This window comes from Lactuca virosa, chromosome 7, assembly GCF_052849685.1.
Source record: "Lactuca virosa cultivar CGN04683 chromosome 7, Lactuca_virosa_CGN04683_v6, whole genome shotgun sequence".
NCBI lineage: Eukaryota > Viridiplantae > Streptophyta > Magnoliopsida > Asterales > Asteraceae > Lactuca > Lactuca virosa.
Window position 1 is genome coordinate 277,061,000 of NC_136432.1, and position 16,261 is coordinate 277,077,260.

Consider the following 16,261-nt stretch of genomic DNA (forward strand, 5'->3'; position numbering starts at 1 on the left):
TGTATGATTCATGAAAAGGTGTTTGAGTCAAAGAGTGACCCGAATATGGATAGTCTCTACAGTTAAGTAGTTATAGAATTCACATATCAATGTGAAATCTAAGTACACCATCCATTGTTTCTATCTGTTTCCAAGTTTCTAGTAGGTTAGAACTTAGCTTCTAGTTACTAAGTCTAGTATGTGTCATGCTTATACGTGCAACTGAGTTTATCAATTCTAGTGCTGACTCGAATGTTGACGGTTGTTACAGTCTCCCCCGGTTGAAAGAATTTCGTCCTGAAATTCAATTCGTGACGCATTCTATTAAAACTCAACCAAATACAATTGTATAATTGGAGAGATGGTGAATTTGAGAGCTCTTTGATTATTTTGGGTGAATTCCTCAAGGGAAGAGCCCAACTATTTAGCTATAATCAATTTAGTGTTTCCATAATTCGAGTTCCACAGTCTATATTGTGGGAAATTTGGTTCGTGGAATCATGATCCAACCATGGCGACCTAGACAAAAGGGTTATCTAATTAGATATTATCTGAATTAAGAGAGCGCTATAAGTTTTGCTGAAGCACCAACTGTATTGAACGTTAAGTCCGCATTGATCTTTAAGTCGCGTTCTAAATCAACACTCAGTGTAAATTTGCCGCCTAATAAAGAAGAGATTAGGAACAATTTGTTCCCTTCCGGGTTGGCTACTGAATCTGGAAAAATATATATTCCAAAGTAAGAAGGGGTAGCACGAATGAAAGAGAAGCAATCGACGGTAAGTTCCTAATGATACGTATTAAGGGTAGGCAACGAAGTTTTGGTACATCTCAAATGTAAAGGCTATTTAAGTGTCGTCTTCCAAAGAAATTACGAAATGGCCAAAGATTTTTGAAGCTATATTTACTACTTCGGTTACTCTTAAAATAATAGAACTATATTCGAAGAGTATATATAATTAGAGAGTCATTGTTTCTAATGAAGGCGGTGAATGTTTATGATATTTTAAATTACATTGTGTAGATAGCATTTTAAGTGTTTAGAAGTGATAAAAATCTCACTGTTATCAAAATGTGTGTTTAGAAATGATAATTAATCTCACTATTATCAAAATGTGTAATAATTCCAAGATAATGAAGATACATGTGTGGCGATCAAACGAAGTAGTAAAATAATAAAAGAATTAATCAAGGTTAAAGGTTTATGCCTTCAATAAGGGAGTTTATACAAACAATATTTAGATTACTCTTTTGAAAAATTGCATAATTTTTTAGGCAAGACAAATACAAGTTTACGACGAGTTAGAATATGTATGGAAACAAGTTTGAGAGTTTAGGAACTCACTGAAAATTACAAAGTAAAATGCTATTTTAAGAAAGGTGTAAAAATGTCGATCTTTGAAAAGAATGCATTCTTAGTTTAGTGTTTCTACAAAAACAATCATTTAGAGAATAGATAATCGTAAAATTCAAAACTTTTGATGTATTTAAAGAAAAGAAGAAACATAAGGAAACGTATCATTCACATATATTTTCCGGATATATAAAAATTATAAGCATCAGGGTATTCATCTTGTGTATTAATTATAAGGAAAAATACAATGAAACTTGCATTTTAAATCAACTTTCCTAATTTAGAACGAAAGAGCAAATGTAAATAAGGATCACTTGTTTATAGTAGATTTCAAAATAAAAACAAGATGTATATGATAAAAGGCGTAATTGAATATATCAAAGTTGACTAAATCAAAAGTATGCTTCATGACTATACACGTATTAATCGCTCAAAACGAAAGGGCAGACTTCTAGTCTTTATGTATACGAACATGATACCAGGAGAAGCAAAACAGACAGAAACAAAGTTAGACAATGTATTATGTTAATATTATGGCGTGCAAGATCTAAAATCGTAAGGAGAGAGAGAAATAAAGTTTGGGGGAAAGAAAAAGGAAGGTAGCGGCGGCAATGATTGTTATTGTTAAAATTATAAGAAGAATACATATAGGTAGATTTAAAACCAGGTTGAGATATATTTCAAACTTCAATATTTGATGTATATTGATGATTAAATAGAAATGCAGAAGTTTTAAAGTGTTTTCTAAGGTTTGCTAAAAATTCACGAGTTATCTATTAAGTTAAACTCCATTTGTGAAAACGAAGAAACACTAAAACTTGTAATTGAAAATCTGACAGTTTTGACCTTTTTGACTGGGGTCCAACAATGGTTAAAACGGATAAGGTAAAGACTTAACATATTTAGATGAATAATTGTGCATTGTCAAAAGTACGTCGCTGGAAGTTTAAAAGTGAACACTAAGTTTTGCAATGCTGTAAGTTTTATAAACACAGATTATAAAACTAATTTGAAATAAAATAAACAAATGATGTGTGTTGGAAATTTAGGAATTAGAGATATCTTAGAAACATGTGTGAAGTAGAAAGTTGTGAAAATATCATGTTGGGATTCAAGAAAACACATTTAAGTAAAGTACAATGCCTAAATGAGAAAGTAGTCAAAAGACTTAAAACAAAAGTGGTTTGAAGATCCGATGAAGCTTTTACACATAATATGAACTTTAACGTCATATGTTTAAGTTTTATAGTATAGAGTTTAAACACTTTTATAAAAGAAAATGTTTCTAAGTTTTTCGAAAACGTGCCAAAATGGTAAGCAAGGTTGAAAATGGTTTATATGCCCTTAAAAGCACATCTATCCATTGAAATGGATTTGAAATGAAATTGAAATAGCAATGTTAAAACCAATATTGGTTAAATTGAGTTTTAAAGAAAAGTGTTAAGTTAAAGCAAGTTGTCAAAAGATTTTTAGCGAGAATATGGCTTACATTGTTAGGAAAGGTCTAGTAAGTTGTTTGAAATGGTTATAAAATATTTTATCGATGATAAGTAAAATCAATGAAGCAAAATAACTTTTCGATGGAAGATGAAGAAGTAAGGAATAAGTATGTTAGTGTAGCTGATCGTACCTAAATACTGAGTATAAGGCGAGTACCGATGTCTTTTTCCCAAGATAAAGGACAAGAAAAATTGTTTGAAAAACGTTTTATGGTGTCAATGCAGTTTACGACCTTTTATAGAGGTCAAAGGGACATCATATGTTAAGTTTTAAGCTCAAGGTGGAAACAACGTAGAGCTAAATCGTATCGTAGTAATAAGGTCTCACGTATGGGTTAAACCTCCGTGTCTCCTCGTGAGTCGAATCTGGAATGTCCGCTAGTGGTATCCAAGTGATTACTTAGTGGCGACTCATCTACCTCCTTACGCGATGCTCCAATTATCATTTGTGTCGGTATCGAAACGCTTTTTCCTAGTTGTAACTCTAGTACGAAGACGATGAAAAGGTATTGAGGAATAATTGGTATAGGTTTCGACTTAAGATTATTACTAGTGTACATCTAGCTACTAACCTTACATCTAAAGTCAATAGCTACCGATGAATACCCATTCTCAGTACTAAGTGCATTGCTCCTAGAGTGGCTAGTGATATAACCTAAGTGGTTAACCTAGCACTTAATAAGGGATAAGAATATTTCTAAATAAAGACATTGTTATAAAAGTGCACTTAGTTTCTAAGTGTATCTAGATGAATGCCTATAATATGCAATGCCCATACGCACACCGAAAAATTTTGTTTTTCAAAAGTTGAAGTTGAAAATTATTTTGAACATAATTCTACTATAACCGTTTCCAGCCTCGCATTAAATTTCCTTAATTAAGCATAGTTGGCCAGACTATACTTAATTAAAGTCCAATAATGTGTACTCGAATTAGTTATACCAGTAGTATGTTCAGTATTTTAAAAACGTTTTGAATTTTTTTGGCTATAGTTGTGGTTCTTCAAAGGAAAACCGGTATTCTCTACAACCTTCGGCTCTGATACCAGTTCTGTCACACCTCGCTAAAGCGAAAACACGAGGCGTGGCAGTATAAAGGGTTTCATAGCAAAAGTTAAAAGACAACACCAACCATAATATTAAAAATCATTATAAATTTACAATGGGTTTGAACAACTTTTAAAAGAAATTACAATGAAAATTGAAATACAACACATGCGAATGTTCCTAAAAGTGATGTGTCCCTAAGTGTCACTTACTCGATGATTCCTGAAAAAGCATGTAAAACGAGCGTCAACTATAAAAATAGTTGGTGAGTTCACAAGTTAAAAATAATATTGGTTTAATGAATCGAAATCAAAATTTTGATATAAGTTTCCATAGATAAAAATATATTGCTAAAATGAGTAAATAAGTTTGTATAAACAAAGTTCGTTGTCATCATGAGAAATAAAGTATGTTGCCCAAAAGAGATGCAACGTTCATATCCTCATGGGAAATAAAGTTTGTTACTAAAATGAGTAAACAAGTTTCATTGCTACAAGGAGCAAACAAGTTTGTTACTATAAGGCGCAACCAAGTTCGTTGCTAAAACAAGTAAATAAGTATCTAGTAACAAAAGTTCGTTGTTATAATGAGATACAAAGTTTATTGCTATAATAAGTAACGAGTTTGTATGTGTATGAGAAAACAATGAATTCCCAACCAAGCCTATGATTGATGCCCTATCAAGATCTATGCTTACAGTTCCATAGATTATATGGTATCATGCACTCCAGCAATCGGGCGAGTGAGGAGTTGTCAATTCCTAATAGCGCTATCCATAATGACCATTGGCTCAAAGAGTTAACGGTTGGAGTAAAGTGTAAGGGAAGGGAATTAAGACAATAAGGCCTCATGTTTCGTGTTGCATAGACATACATAGAGAAATATAGCAGAATATAGCAATCCAGTTTGATACAAATCAATTTAAATACAACGAACAAATAATAGTTTTCGGACATGCTTTTCCACCCCAAAACATAAAAACCGAAAATAAGGGAAGTCGTGAATACTCACTATATGCAAAATATAGTAATCAAGTTTATACGAGTCAATTAAATACAACGAACATAAATAGTTTAGGACATGCTTTTCCACCCCAAAACATTTAAAAACTGAAAATAGGGGGAGTCGTGAATACTCACAATATGCATTGAGATGATGCAAATGGTGTCTTGAACTACGTTCCACTTGTACCACTACCGATTCCTACAATAATGGTATTCGCTAGTGAGTCTCTAATCGAAATCTAACACTAGTATACTTACTACTACAATAGAATTATGCCAATATGGTGTCAAAATCTAATATTGTTAAGTTACAAATATTTTTCTGTGAAAATTAAATTTCAATGAATCAATTTTTGTATAACAAATTCAAGTGGAATTTTCCATTATTGAAATGTTAAAATTTAACATTTTAGGAGGTGTTCCAATGATTAAACATTTAAAAACCAAGTCAACTAGTGTCATGCCTGTCCGGTGGACAGGTTGACAAATGTATAAACAATATTGTATAAACAATATATTGATTTATCTTATTTTTATAGCATATTTCTTTCATTTGTTCATATATTAGCTATGTACATGACAAATCTACCTAATTATCTTTTTATCTCTTGAAATTTATAATTGTGTTGCATACATACAGGGTCGGTCCTGAGGATTCAAATGTCAGGACGAGCCGAAAAAAAGACCCTTAGACCGTTGGTTGATCAAGTCTTCGGATGGAAGTTGTTTGTCCACAATTTTTTATTTTAATTTTACTTGTTTCATTCATTATAAGCAAGTTGCAATCCAATTTGACCTATTTTTCACATAAATGGATTGAAGTCCCCCCTTTAATAATTTTACATCTTATAAAGATCAAAATCCTATAGGGGAGAATATAGATAGTCCTCAACACTAATTACATTAATTGCAAGAGCACCAAAGACTCTATGCCTATTCCAGTATTACGATGCTCCCAACCTCCTCAATTCTTGCATATTCACTTTCCATATTGGGCGTTTCAAGAAATAAGTAGAAAAAAAATTAGATTCACTTTATAATCATCTGTCAAAGCCATGACTTTTGGTTCTTGAATCACTACAGTTTGCAATTATACTATGGGATGGACAAATCATTCACAATAACGTTCAAACCAAGTCAATCAAAACTAAAGAAGCATATAAAAGTTTAAACATAAATGAGTTTTCTAATCCACATATAACACTGATATATATATATATATATATATATATATATATATATATATATATATATATATATATATATATATATATATATATATATATATATATATATATATATATATATATATATATATATATATATATATATATATATATTCGAAAAGTGCACTACAATTTGTGAAATCAAGGAAGCGATACCTTGATTTGATGGTGATTGTAGATTTCGTCCCAATGCCTTCTGGAGTGGTGGTTATATTGGTCAACGTCAAAATCACTGTCAAACCGTAAACACTGTAATTAAATGGCGTGGAATGTCGTCGGTGGATGGCAATGATGGAAGGTAGGAGTGGCGTACGACGGCGAGATTGAAACGTCGGAAGGAAAAACCGACATTGCATTGCCTTCTTTCGGCGCTGATTTTTTATTTTTCCTGGCTTTTTACCATTGAAGAACGGTAATCGATTATCGGCCCACACTCGAATGATTGCTCCTGCCGTCTTCTGCCTTGGGCATAAAAAATGGGCCCTGTGTGTATAATGATACCTAATTTTCTAATCTTTTATGACCATTGACCAACTTCATAAAAAACTGACAACCGAATAACCATTTAATAATTTCAAGGGCATGTTAAATAGTCTACAAATCGAGATATTTTAGACTATCCGTTCTTATTTGTCTAGTTCAAATGGTATCTTAAATAAGGTTTTTTCACACAGCTTTAAAAACTAAAACTCAACTGTTTCTCAAGAAAACCTATCAGATGGAAACAACTCACTATAAGTAGTTCTACAACTTGAAGACTACCATCCTTTTTAAAGGGTAAAAGCCTCCGTCAACTACCGACGTGATAATTATGGAAGCAAATGGATAGATTCTTGAAGATCCCACATGACAGGTATATCAAGTTAAGAATGGTTTTCATGCACATGCACAATTTCCTCAATATTTAGATGAACACCACAAGGGCTTTTTTGGAAATATGTAGTTTCTCCTTTACTTTCTATTTAAATTGACATGCCTAACATTACAAGCCTAATATAAAATGTGCTGACGAGTGATGATAGTTTTGTAAGTTACAACTTGCAATCAAAACGAAACATTACAATTTTCATTAGACCAATCCAATGCAGCTAACTATATATTAAAATAACCTCTAGCAAGATGGCAGAGGATAAGAGTTATTCCAATAAATAAAAGAAAAATGCAACAATTACCTACACACAAAAGTTAGCAATACCAGTTAACCTACAATAATAATCAACACTATGATCAAATTTGTTAATAAGAGATGCTTGCAAGCATTCATGGAAGCATGTCTTCATTTGTGGGCTGTTACAATGGCTGAATTTAGAACCAGCTACTAAATTTGACAGCAAGATAATACTCAAGCTTCCAAACCAAGTTTGAACTTCTACTCAAAGATAGTTAACAACCACAAAAACAAAGATTTTTGTACAAAAATGCCTCCCCCTGTAATAAAAGAAATACGATTTTGCAGAAATAGTCCTTTTATTACTAAAATTACACAAATAGCCCATGTTCTTACATTTCTGTAGAAAATAGGAAAAAGTCCATGTCCTTAAATTGTAGCCATCACCACTCATTTCTTTTCATTGCAAGGATTAGCAACATAATGCTCTTGGTTTTTTAATGTTATAGCTAACACGAACAGTAATGGCTATAACAATTTAAGAGACAACCTAATAAGCGCTCCATATGTCAATTATCTTACCTCTTATGTTAAATGATCAACACTTCTTTTTCTGTGTAAAGTCCCTACAAATCAGTGATTCAAATAATATTTAATGGATTCGGGTCATCATTGTTCCACCCTACCTAAAACCATTATTAGCATTCTTATTGAACGAATACCTTAATATGAGAATAACTATAAAAAAACTTTCTCTCACCATGAAAACTTGAGAACCAAAGAAACAACAGTACCACAACACAAACAAATCCAACTACAAGTTCGGGTCCTACAATATGATTTGGAACTCATAAGTCAATGACAAAAAGAAAAAAACAACATAGATTGTAGGGTTCAAATAAAATAAAAAAAAATACCAAAAGCCTTGACATTTTTCACATCAAATTGTACTTTGAAAGTATAATAATTTAATAAGAAAAGACATAAATTTTTTTGAAAATATGAATTAAAAATGAAAGGATGATGCTATATTTGAAAGTCAATGCTTAAATAAGAAAATAAAATATTTTTTTTGAAAATAAGAATTAAAAATTTAAGTATGATGCTATATTTGAAAGTACAATGCTTAAATAAGAAAAATAACATATTTTTTATTGAAAATAAGTACAATGCTATTATTTTCAAAGACGAATTACCATTTTTCCCTCAGCCTTATTTATACATTTGTTTAAAATATGATAATTGTCAAATGACCGTTATGCCCCCCCAACCCAATTGTGATTTTTGAAATGTACTTTTTTTTGTTTGTCTAATTATATATTTAACATTTATTTCCAAATCTTCATTTTTTTAATTTTTTGTTTTATTTTCTTATTTAACCATTGTACTTTGAAAGCACAATGGTTTAATAAGAAAAAAAACATAATATTTTTTGAAAATATGAATTAAAAAAGAAAGTATGATGCTATATTTGAAAGTACAATGCTTAAATAAGAAAATAACACAATTTTTTTGAAAATAATAATTAAAAATTAAAGTATGATGCTATATTTGAAAGTACAATGCTTAAATAAGAAAAATAACATAATTTTTATTGAAAATAAATACAATGCTATTATTTTCAAAGACGAATTAGCATTTTGCCCGACCCTATTTATACATTTTTTTAAAATATGACAATTGTCGAATGACCGTTATGCCCCCATTTATAGTTATGTTTAATAATTACCATCATCGCAAACTAAACATTTGAGATGTTGAATTTCAGACATGGACCCTTATATTCCAACAAACAACTTTCATGACTAAGTGCTTAAGCTATTAAGCACTTTAATGTTTCACAATATGATTGAAAGTGTGGATCAGACAAGATACAACAACACGAAAACATTTCAATACAAATGGGGGGAGGAGAGGTAAAATGGTCCAAAATAAAAAATGATGCAGGAAGGGTAAAATGGTCTAAAATCATTGAAGTTAATTAGGAATTTGTTATAATTGTAAAAAAATAATACATGTATTTTTCTTTTTAAAGAACATTGTTGATAATGGTAATAAAAGTATGAGCACTTGCAATACAATTTATAGGAGGAATTACCAAAACACCCTCATCATTTGTGGTTATATCCTCATTCCCTGAATTCATTATGAAGTCTCCTTTTAAAGTCCTGATACATGTTTTCTGCAACAACCAAACACCTAAATAGGAAATAAAAAAAAGCACTCAAATCAGTAAAAACTTACCATGAACCTTCAAAATTAGATAGGAAAAACTAATCAAAAATGTTTTTCTTTATAAACCAAACATTGTTCTTGCTACCTGAATAAGAAAACTGACAATGGGTAGACTAATAAAACCACATGGAAAACAAATTGTACCTTTGAAGAACAATGGATAAATACTTAAATTACAAAAATGCCCCTATCCGCATATGCTAATTGGGACTCAAATTATTTCCCTTTTTACCTCTCCTTCTATAAGGAACACATTACTATTTCTTTCATTTATCGCTTACATAAAATTGAAAGATTTGAACCGGAAACTAATCATGGATATGTCCTAATTTATAAATATATGCAATTATCTATTGTTTCAAGGCTAAAGAATGAGTATTTTGTTGAGTTGATCGGTATTGCTTGGAATGGAACAACCCAATCTTGATATATCAGTATGTAACCATGGGTTATTTGGATGATGTACTCCTTGAGAGATTTCTGCTCTCCCTCTTCAGTCCCACTAACTTTCATTTCAAAATTACAAAATATAATAATATAAGTAGAAAGAATGTAATGAACAGTTTCTTACCAGTGCATCAAACTTGTGAATTTCTAGACCTATAAAGAAGATTAAGTAAAAAAGAAACAATGATACATGGTTATACAGATGACGTTCTTAATCCAGTGAGCTCATTAACCCAAAAAGAAAAAACCCTTACCTTGCTGTTAATCAAGCACCAGAAACAGAAGTAGCATTACTTTCAAAATCCAGAAAGTCGGATCAGGTCAAAAATATTCCATCAAAATCTAGTTCTTAAATGTGTTGTATATTGCGGCTAACAAAGCTTGAATTTATAGCAATGTCTGTATTACCAGTTTTCTGTTAGGAGGATGATTGAAATGACAAGTTGCCCCAAACCTACAAAGGCCTGTTCTGATATAGTACGAACAATCTGGTTCTCCTTCACGAACAGGATAAGGTCCTGACTCCATTGATTCCCTTGATCTCAATTTCAATTGCCACAATGCATCTGAAATACAATCATAAACTAAACAAACCATAAAAATCATCCATATACAAAAATAACATCACATTGAGAACTGATGACTCCGATTACGCCATTTTCAGCAACAAAGTCAAAATCAAACTCCATAAACCATCAATTCTCCATCGTTAATGTACAAAAACAAACAGAGAAAGGAAAAGGGACCTTCGTTTAACGGCGGAGACAAAGACGACGATACTTCGGCGGTTACAGGCGGTCGTGACATCGGAATTCCACTATCGAACTCCATACCACCACCACTGAAACGATGTCATCTCATCCAATTGAGTGAGAACGTCCTTGTACTAATCCAGGAAAAAGCGTTTTCAGCGGGTTTGTGTTCCATCATTGATCAGACGCTACAAAGGTTTGAAGCAATTGATCGATGGAATGATCGATTATATTGAAATCGACCACTTATATAGTGACGAGAGTTAGTGATTGAGAACGTGGGGAGAAATAGGAGGAGAGATGCAAGTGATTTGTGGGATGTAGAACGTGGGAGGTGGGCAGTCGTAGGCTGAGGAAGGAAGAAACTTCCGGTTAACCGAGTTATCGCGGCTGAGATCGAAAGTAGGGGGAGTTTAAACGGATGTGATGTGTTTGGCGGTTTTTCCCGTCAATAGAATAAATAATTTAGTTCCAAAAATTCTCAAAGTTTGCATTTCAGTTTTATTAAGATAAATTTTTTTGAAATTTTGATTTTTAAATAACTATTTTTCACCATTTTAAATCTTTGAATAATCATAAAATCAAAGAAAAATAGTAAATTATCATGAAAAATTCTTATAATTTTTGTGTAACTGTTTTACAGTGTACATAATCTAGGAAAATTAATAAAATGTATTTTCAAACAATTTAACATGACTTTTCTGATTTTTGTGTATTTATTCTATAAAAATAGAAATAATAAGAGAACACTTTCAAAAATTCCCCAAACCTTTTTTACTAGTGTTATTATATATATAAGAGCTGAGAAAAATATAAAAGTTGGTTTCAAAACAGTTTAAATATTTTTTTTTTTGTTTTATTCACTTAAATAAACATTAATTCAGGAATAATTATTAAACAGTTAAGGAAAATTACCAAACATTTTGTAAAAGTAATATACAGTGTATATAATCTGGGAAAAATACCAAAATTGGTTTTTAAATAGTGTAACCCGATTTTATGATTTTTGAGCATTTATTCTAACAAAAATGGAGATAAATAGAAAACAGTTTCCAAAATTACCCAAATTATTGTTTTATACTGTTATTAAACATTCTTAAGCTAGGAAAAATATAAAAATGGATTTCTTAACTGTTTAACCCAATTTTATGATTTTTGTGGATTTAAGTGTATTAAATCTTGGGAAAATAGAAGAAAAATAGCATACAGAAGAGAAAAATAATCATAATTTTTATGTAGCATCCTAATATATTATAAGGTGTTTTGGTAAATTTTCATTGATTTTGGATGAGAAAAAGTATTTTTCCTGTTTTTAGTCCATTATAAATACAAAATCGGGGAAAAATAGGTATGCATTATGAAAAATTCTGAAATTATTTATCTGAGTACTCCACATGAGGTAACATCTGTGAAAAATCTTGGATATCCTTTTCACATTCACTAAAGTGGTTTTATGATTTATTTGAATTAAACAAAAAGAAGATTCAAAACCATACCAAACAGTAACAAAAATCGATGAAACTCGCTGAGATGTCATTATTTACTTTCGGGGTCATCCACGAATTTACCTATGATCTATAGACCCCAGAAAGTATTTTATATGAATTAATGCCCTATTTTCTTGCAATAATTATCATAATTCGAGAAAAACGAATTAGTTTCTGAAAATTTACAGATCATCTTATTTTGTTGGTCGGATTCTGGAAAAAATCGCATTTGAATAGAAAAGAAATCGTAGGTATTTATTTGGTAATAAATCCTTCATGAACATATTTGAAAGCTTTTAACAACAGACTTTGATCATCAAGCATCTAAGCTTGAAGATCATCACATGCATGTTGTTTTGAAGGAGATTCATAAGTTTTAAATGGTCAAAAATCGTTTTGAAATGAAAAATTAGGGTGCATGTGGTGATTTTCCACCAAAACTTGTAGAAAAGTGCATTTCCATGATTTTGACTTAGATTTAGGTCATGGATCTTCACCATTTTGTAACATGCAAGATGTTTTTGGTGAAAATCTACCTCCATCATCATCAAAACCATGAGTGTGAGAAAATGTTCATGATTTTACCATAGAATGGAGTAGAAGAAGGAGAAAGTGCAAGAAAAATAGCAAAACTTGAAGGAAAGTGAAGTAAAATGAAAGAAAATTCATGATTACCTTCAAGATTACTTCAAATGATGAAGATTTAGAGTTTAAGGAGTGTTTTTGGCTTCATTTTCTGGAAAAAGTTCGTGGTTATAGAGAGAGGATGAGAGAAAATGGTGTTGGGGGAATTGAAGAGTGAGAGAGAAAAGTGAAGAAGATAGAGTGTGTAGGTTGGAAAAGTTATTATGTGTGTTGGGAAGAGGAGAGATATGGGGAGAGAGATCTGGATTTTTCAATGAGGAGAGAGACTTCCCATCTCTTCCATTTAATTTATATAATTTCCCTCAATTTTTATAAAATTTTCAATATATTTTTAAAAGTTGCATTTGTCTAGTTTTTGTTTATAAATAAAATCCTTGATTTTCTTTTTACCTTATAAATTAGAGATAAATGTTAATGTTATAAATTTTATTTTCTTTGAATGAATTTTCATAATTTTAATCATTATAAGATGATATTATAAGGTTCATAATTATTTTTATAGAATTTTTAAGGTTAAAGTTTATAAATATGAGATTTTATGGCTTTTAGGGTTTTGGAGTTTAATACATCTTTGGATATCAAAATAAATTGAATCTTTGAGACTTCAAATTATTTTTGTGTTCCCTAACTCTTATTCAAGTTAGAAAAATTTTTGTAATTCCTTTTTTTCGGTTTATTGGCATTTATATGTAGTGGTTTTGAGATTCAAGTGAACTTGAAGAACCAAGTGTACTAGTCATAGTTTCAACTTTGACTTAAGTTCCACGATACTCTGACCTTATTTCTACTACTAGGTCAAGTGCATAATGTGTGTGTATGATTCATGAAAAGGTATTCGAGTCAAAGAGTGACCCGAATATGGATAGTCTCTACAGTTAAGTAGTTATACAATTCACATATCAATGTGAAATCTAAGTACACCATCCATTGTTTCTATCTACTTCCAAGTTTCTAGTAGGTTATAACTTAGCTTCTAGTTACTAAGTCTAGTATGTGTCGTGCCTATACGTGCAACTAAGTTTATCAATTCTAGTGCTGACTCAAATTTTGACGGTTGTTACACAACCCAAAAGGACCATGCTACTATCAAATCAAGTTCATACCAATTATAGTTATGGGTTTTGACACCTAATCCAACAAGTCAAACTTGGTCAAAAAGTCAATAGTCAACAGAAGTCAACAAAAGTCAAAGTCCATGGCAGTTGAGTACACCCAACGTACTCAACATACACCCATCATACGCAGCCTGATCCCACTCATTCATTAAGCACTTAATCCCTTAAGGACTTTTCACCTAAACTCAGATCTAGCCTCAAAACATTGTCTTAAGTCATAAAGTTTTCACCTTTATGACTTTCCATGGCTAGGGAAGGTCCAAAAGCTAAAACCCTAACTTATTAATCCATTAAGACATCACAACTCTTGCATGGAAGGGATAGAAGTGTTGGATTAGGTGTCTAAGCCCATAACTATAATTGGTATGTACTTGAATTGATAGCAGCACAGTCCTTTTGGGTTGCCCTCAACCTAGCAACTGGACAAGGAAATTATGAAAGGAGAGATATTAATTTATAAGATTAATAAATTAATATATATATAAATGATTTATTAATATGTTAATGGATTAATATATTAATTAGAAATCATTATGTTTAATTAATTGTTAGCCAGAAATTAATCAGAATTGATTTTGGGGTTAAAAGAATTAATTATAAGGTGAAGGGACTAGTTTGCAATTATCTAATAGTTGAGTGGAAGGCTCTAGAACCCCCTTGGAAGAGGGTGGACGAAATCTTTAGGGGAAACCCTAATAATTTCGTCCATAGGGGCTTGGATAAGGCCCTTGGGTTTGCTTAGGCCCTAAGCAAAGGATAACTAGGGTTTCCCTTAAACCCTAGATCCCTCAGCTATATAAGGAGCCTCCTGGTTCATGTTTTTGGTCACTCTTTCTTTTGAAGAAACCCTAAGGCCGAGATTTTGCATACTCCCTCTCCCCTCTCTCTTCTACTTTCCTTCTTGCTAGTTTGGGTGTGATTCCATTAGAGGCATTACACTTGTGGTGCTAAAGCTTCCAAGAAGATCAAGATCAAGATCAAGGGAATATCAATTGTTTGCTATAACAATTGAAAGGTATGTAAACCCTAAACCCTGGTTTGTTAATTTCGAAATTAGCCTCTCTCCTCTAGGGTTCTTGTTTTGCAATTCAAAGTTGTATGTTCAATAGTTAAAACATAGATCCAAAGTAGGTTGCATGTGAACTTAGGAATTGTTTTCTAGTTTATTTGTTTTACCTAAAACCCATCAGTGGTATCAGAGCCATTGTTGTTTTAAATTGAATTGCTACAATTGTTGAATTGCAAATTAGGGTTTATAGCTATTAAACCCTAAAGGCCAATTTTTCGATTTCTAGGGTTTTGGATCAAAGGGTTTTTTCGAAAACCCTAGCCTCCAAAGAACCCTAATCGAAATTAGGGTTAGGGTTTTGAAAACCCTAGCCTCCTCCCTTATGAATTTCGAAATATGCTAAGAGGATAACTAGGGTTTCTTGTTTTTGGATAATTGTTACTTAATTAGATTAATTGGATAATTATCCTTACCCTATTTTTCGAAATTAGAGGGATAAGGATTAGGATTAAATTAATTGATTAATTTAATTAGATAATCCTTACAAGATTTAATAATTTGATTAATAGTTAATTAATAGATAAATATTAAATCTAGTTAATTGGTTTATTTAAATTTGAATTTAATAGCTTAAATTTCGAAATTTATATAAACCCTTGAAGTTTTAAAAAGTTTTAAAACACACCTTATATATATATTATAATTAAAGGTTTAATATTATATGTATAAGAATATGGTCAGTCAAATCGCTAGTATGCCTCATTCACGAAGCTAATCTATAAGGGGGGTATAAGGAAACTGCCTATAAAATGGTAGTTGAATGGGTGTCCACTCTCACCCACCGCTTCCTTGATTAGTGGAGGGTCGTTAGCAGAACGGATTTGATAGGACAACTACTTCTCATTAAAAGTATAATGATATTAAAAGTACTAGAACATTATTTTCAAAAATCCCAACTCTAGTTACTTTAGGAAAAATGTGAAAAGTATGCTAATCCATGAAATTGCACATTATACTTTATTGGTCGTTAGTGGAGCGTGTGTGGTTAACCAGCACACTAAAAGGCACTAATAAAGAGTAGTAATGGGTATCTCATAATTGTCATTTTGATGGAGCGTGTGTGGTTTACCAGCACATCAATAGTGAATGATAAAGACAATGAGGTTACCAAGCACATTTGCATGGTTATTCACATCTTGTTTGTGATCCTCGGCATCCCAGTCACAAATAGAAGAGCATAATCTGAGATTAAAACATGCCATTGAATAGTTTCAATGTATCTCAAAAGAATTAGGAATTTCACTTCGTTTGTTTCGTCTAATGGTGGAATTGGTGAATCGTCATTCGCCTACCTT

The 16,261-nt window shown here is 31.5% G+C and overlaps 1 long non-coding RNA gene across 1 annotated transcript; it reads right to left on the reverse strand.

The window, feature by feature from the left end:
* Positions 1 to 7,102: 7,102 nt before the first annotated feature.
* LOC145124822 (uncharacterized) lies at positions 7,103 to 11,065 on the reverse strand. The gene is made up of 2 exons (XR_013715717.1): positions 10,645 to 11,065; positions 7,103 to 10,464 (listed from the first exon to the last, which is right to left on the reverse strand). It is a non-coding gene; the product is annotated as an uncharacterized LOC145124822 (long non-coding RNA).
* Positions 11,066 to 16,261: the final 5,196 nt, after the last annotated feature.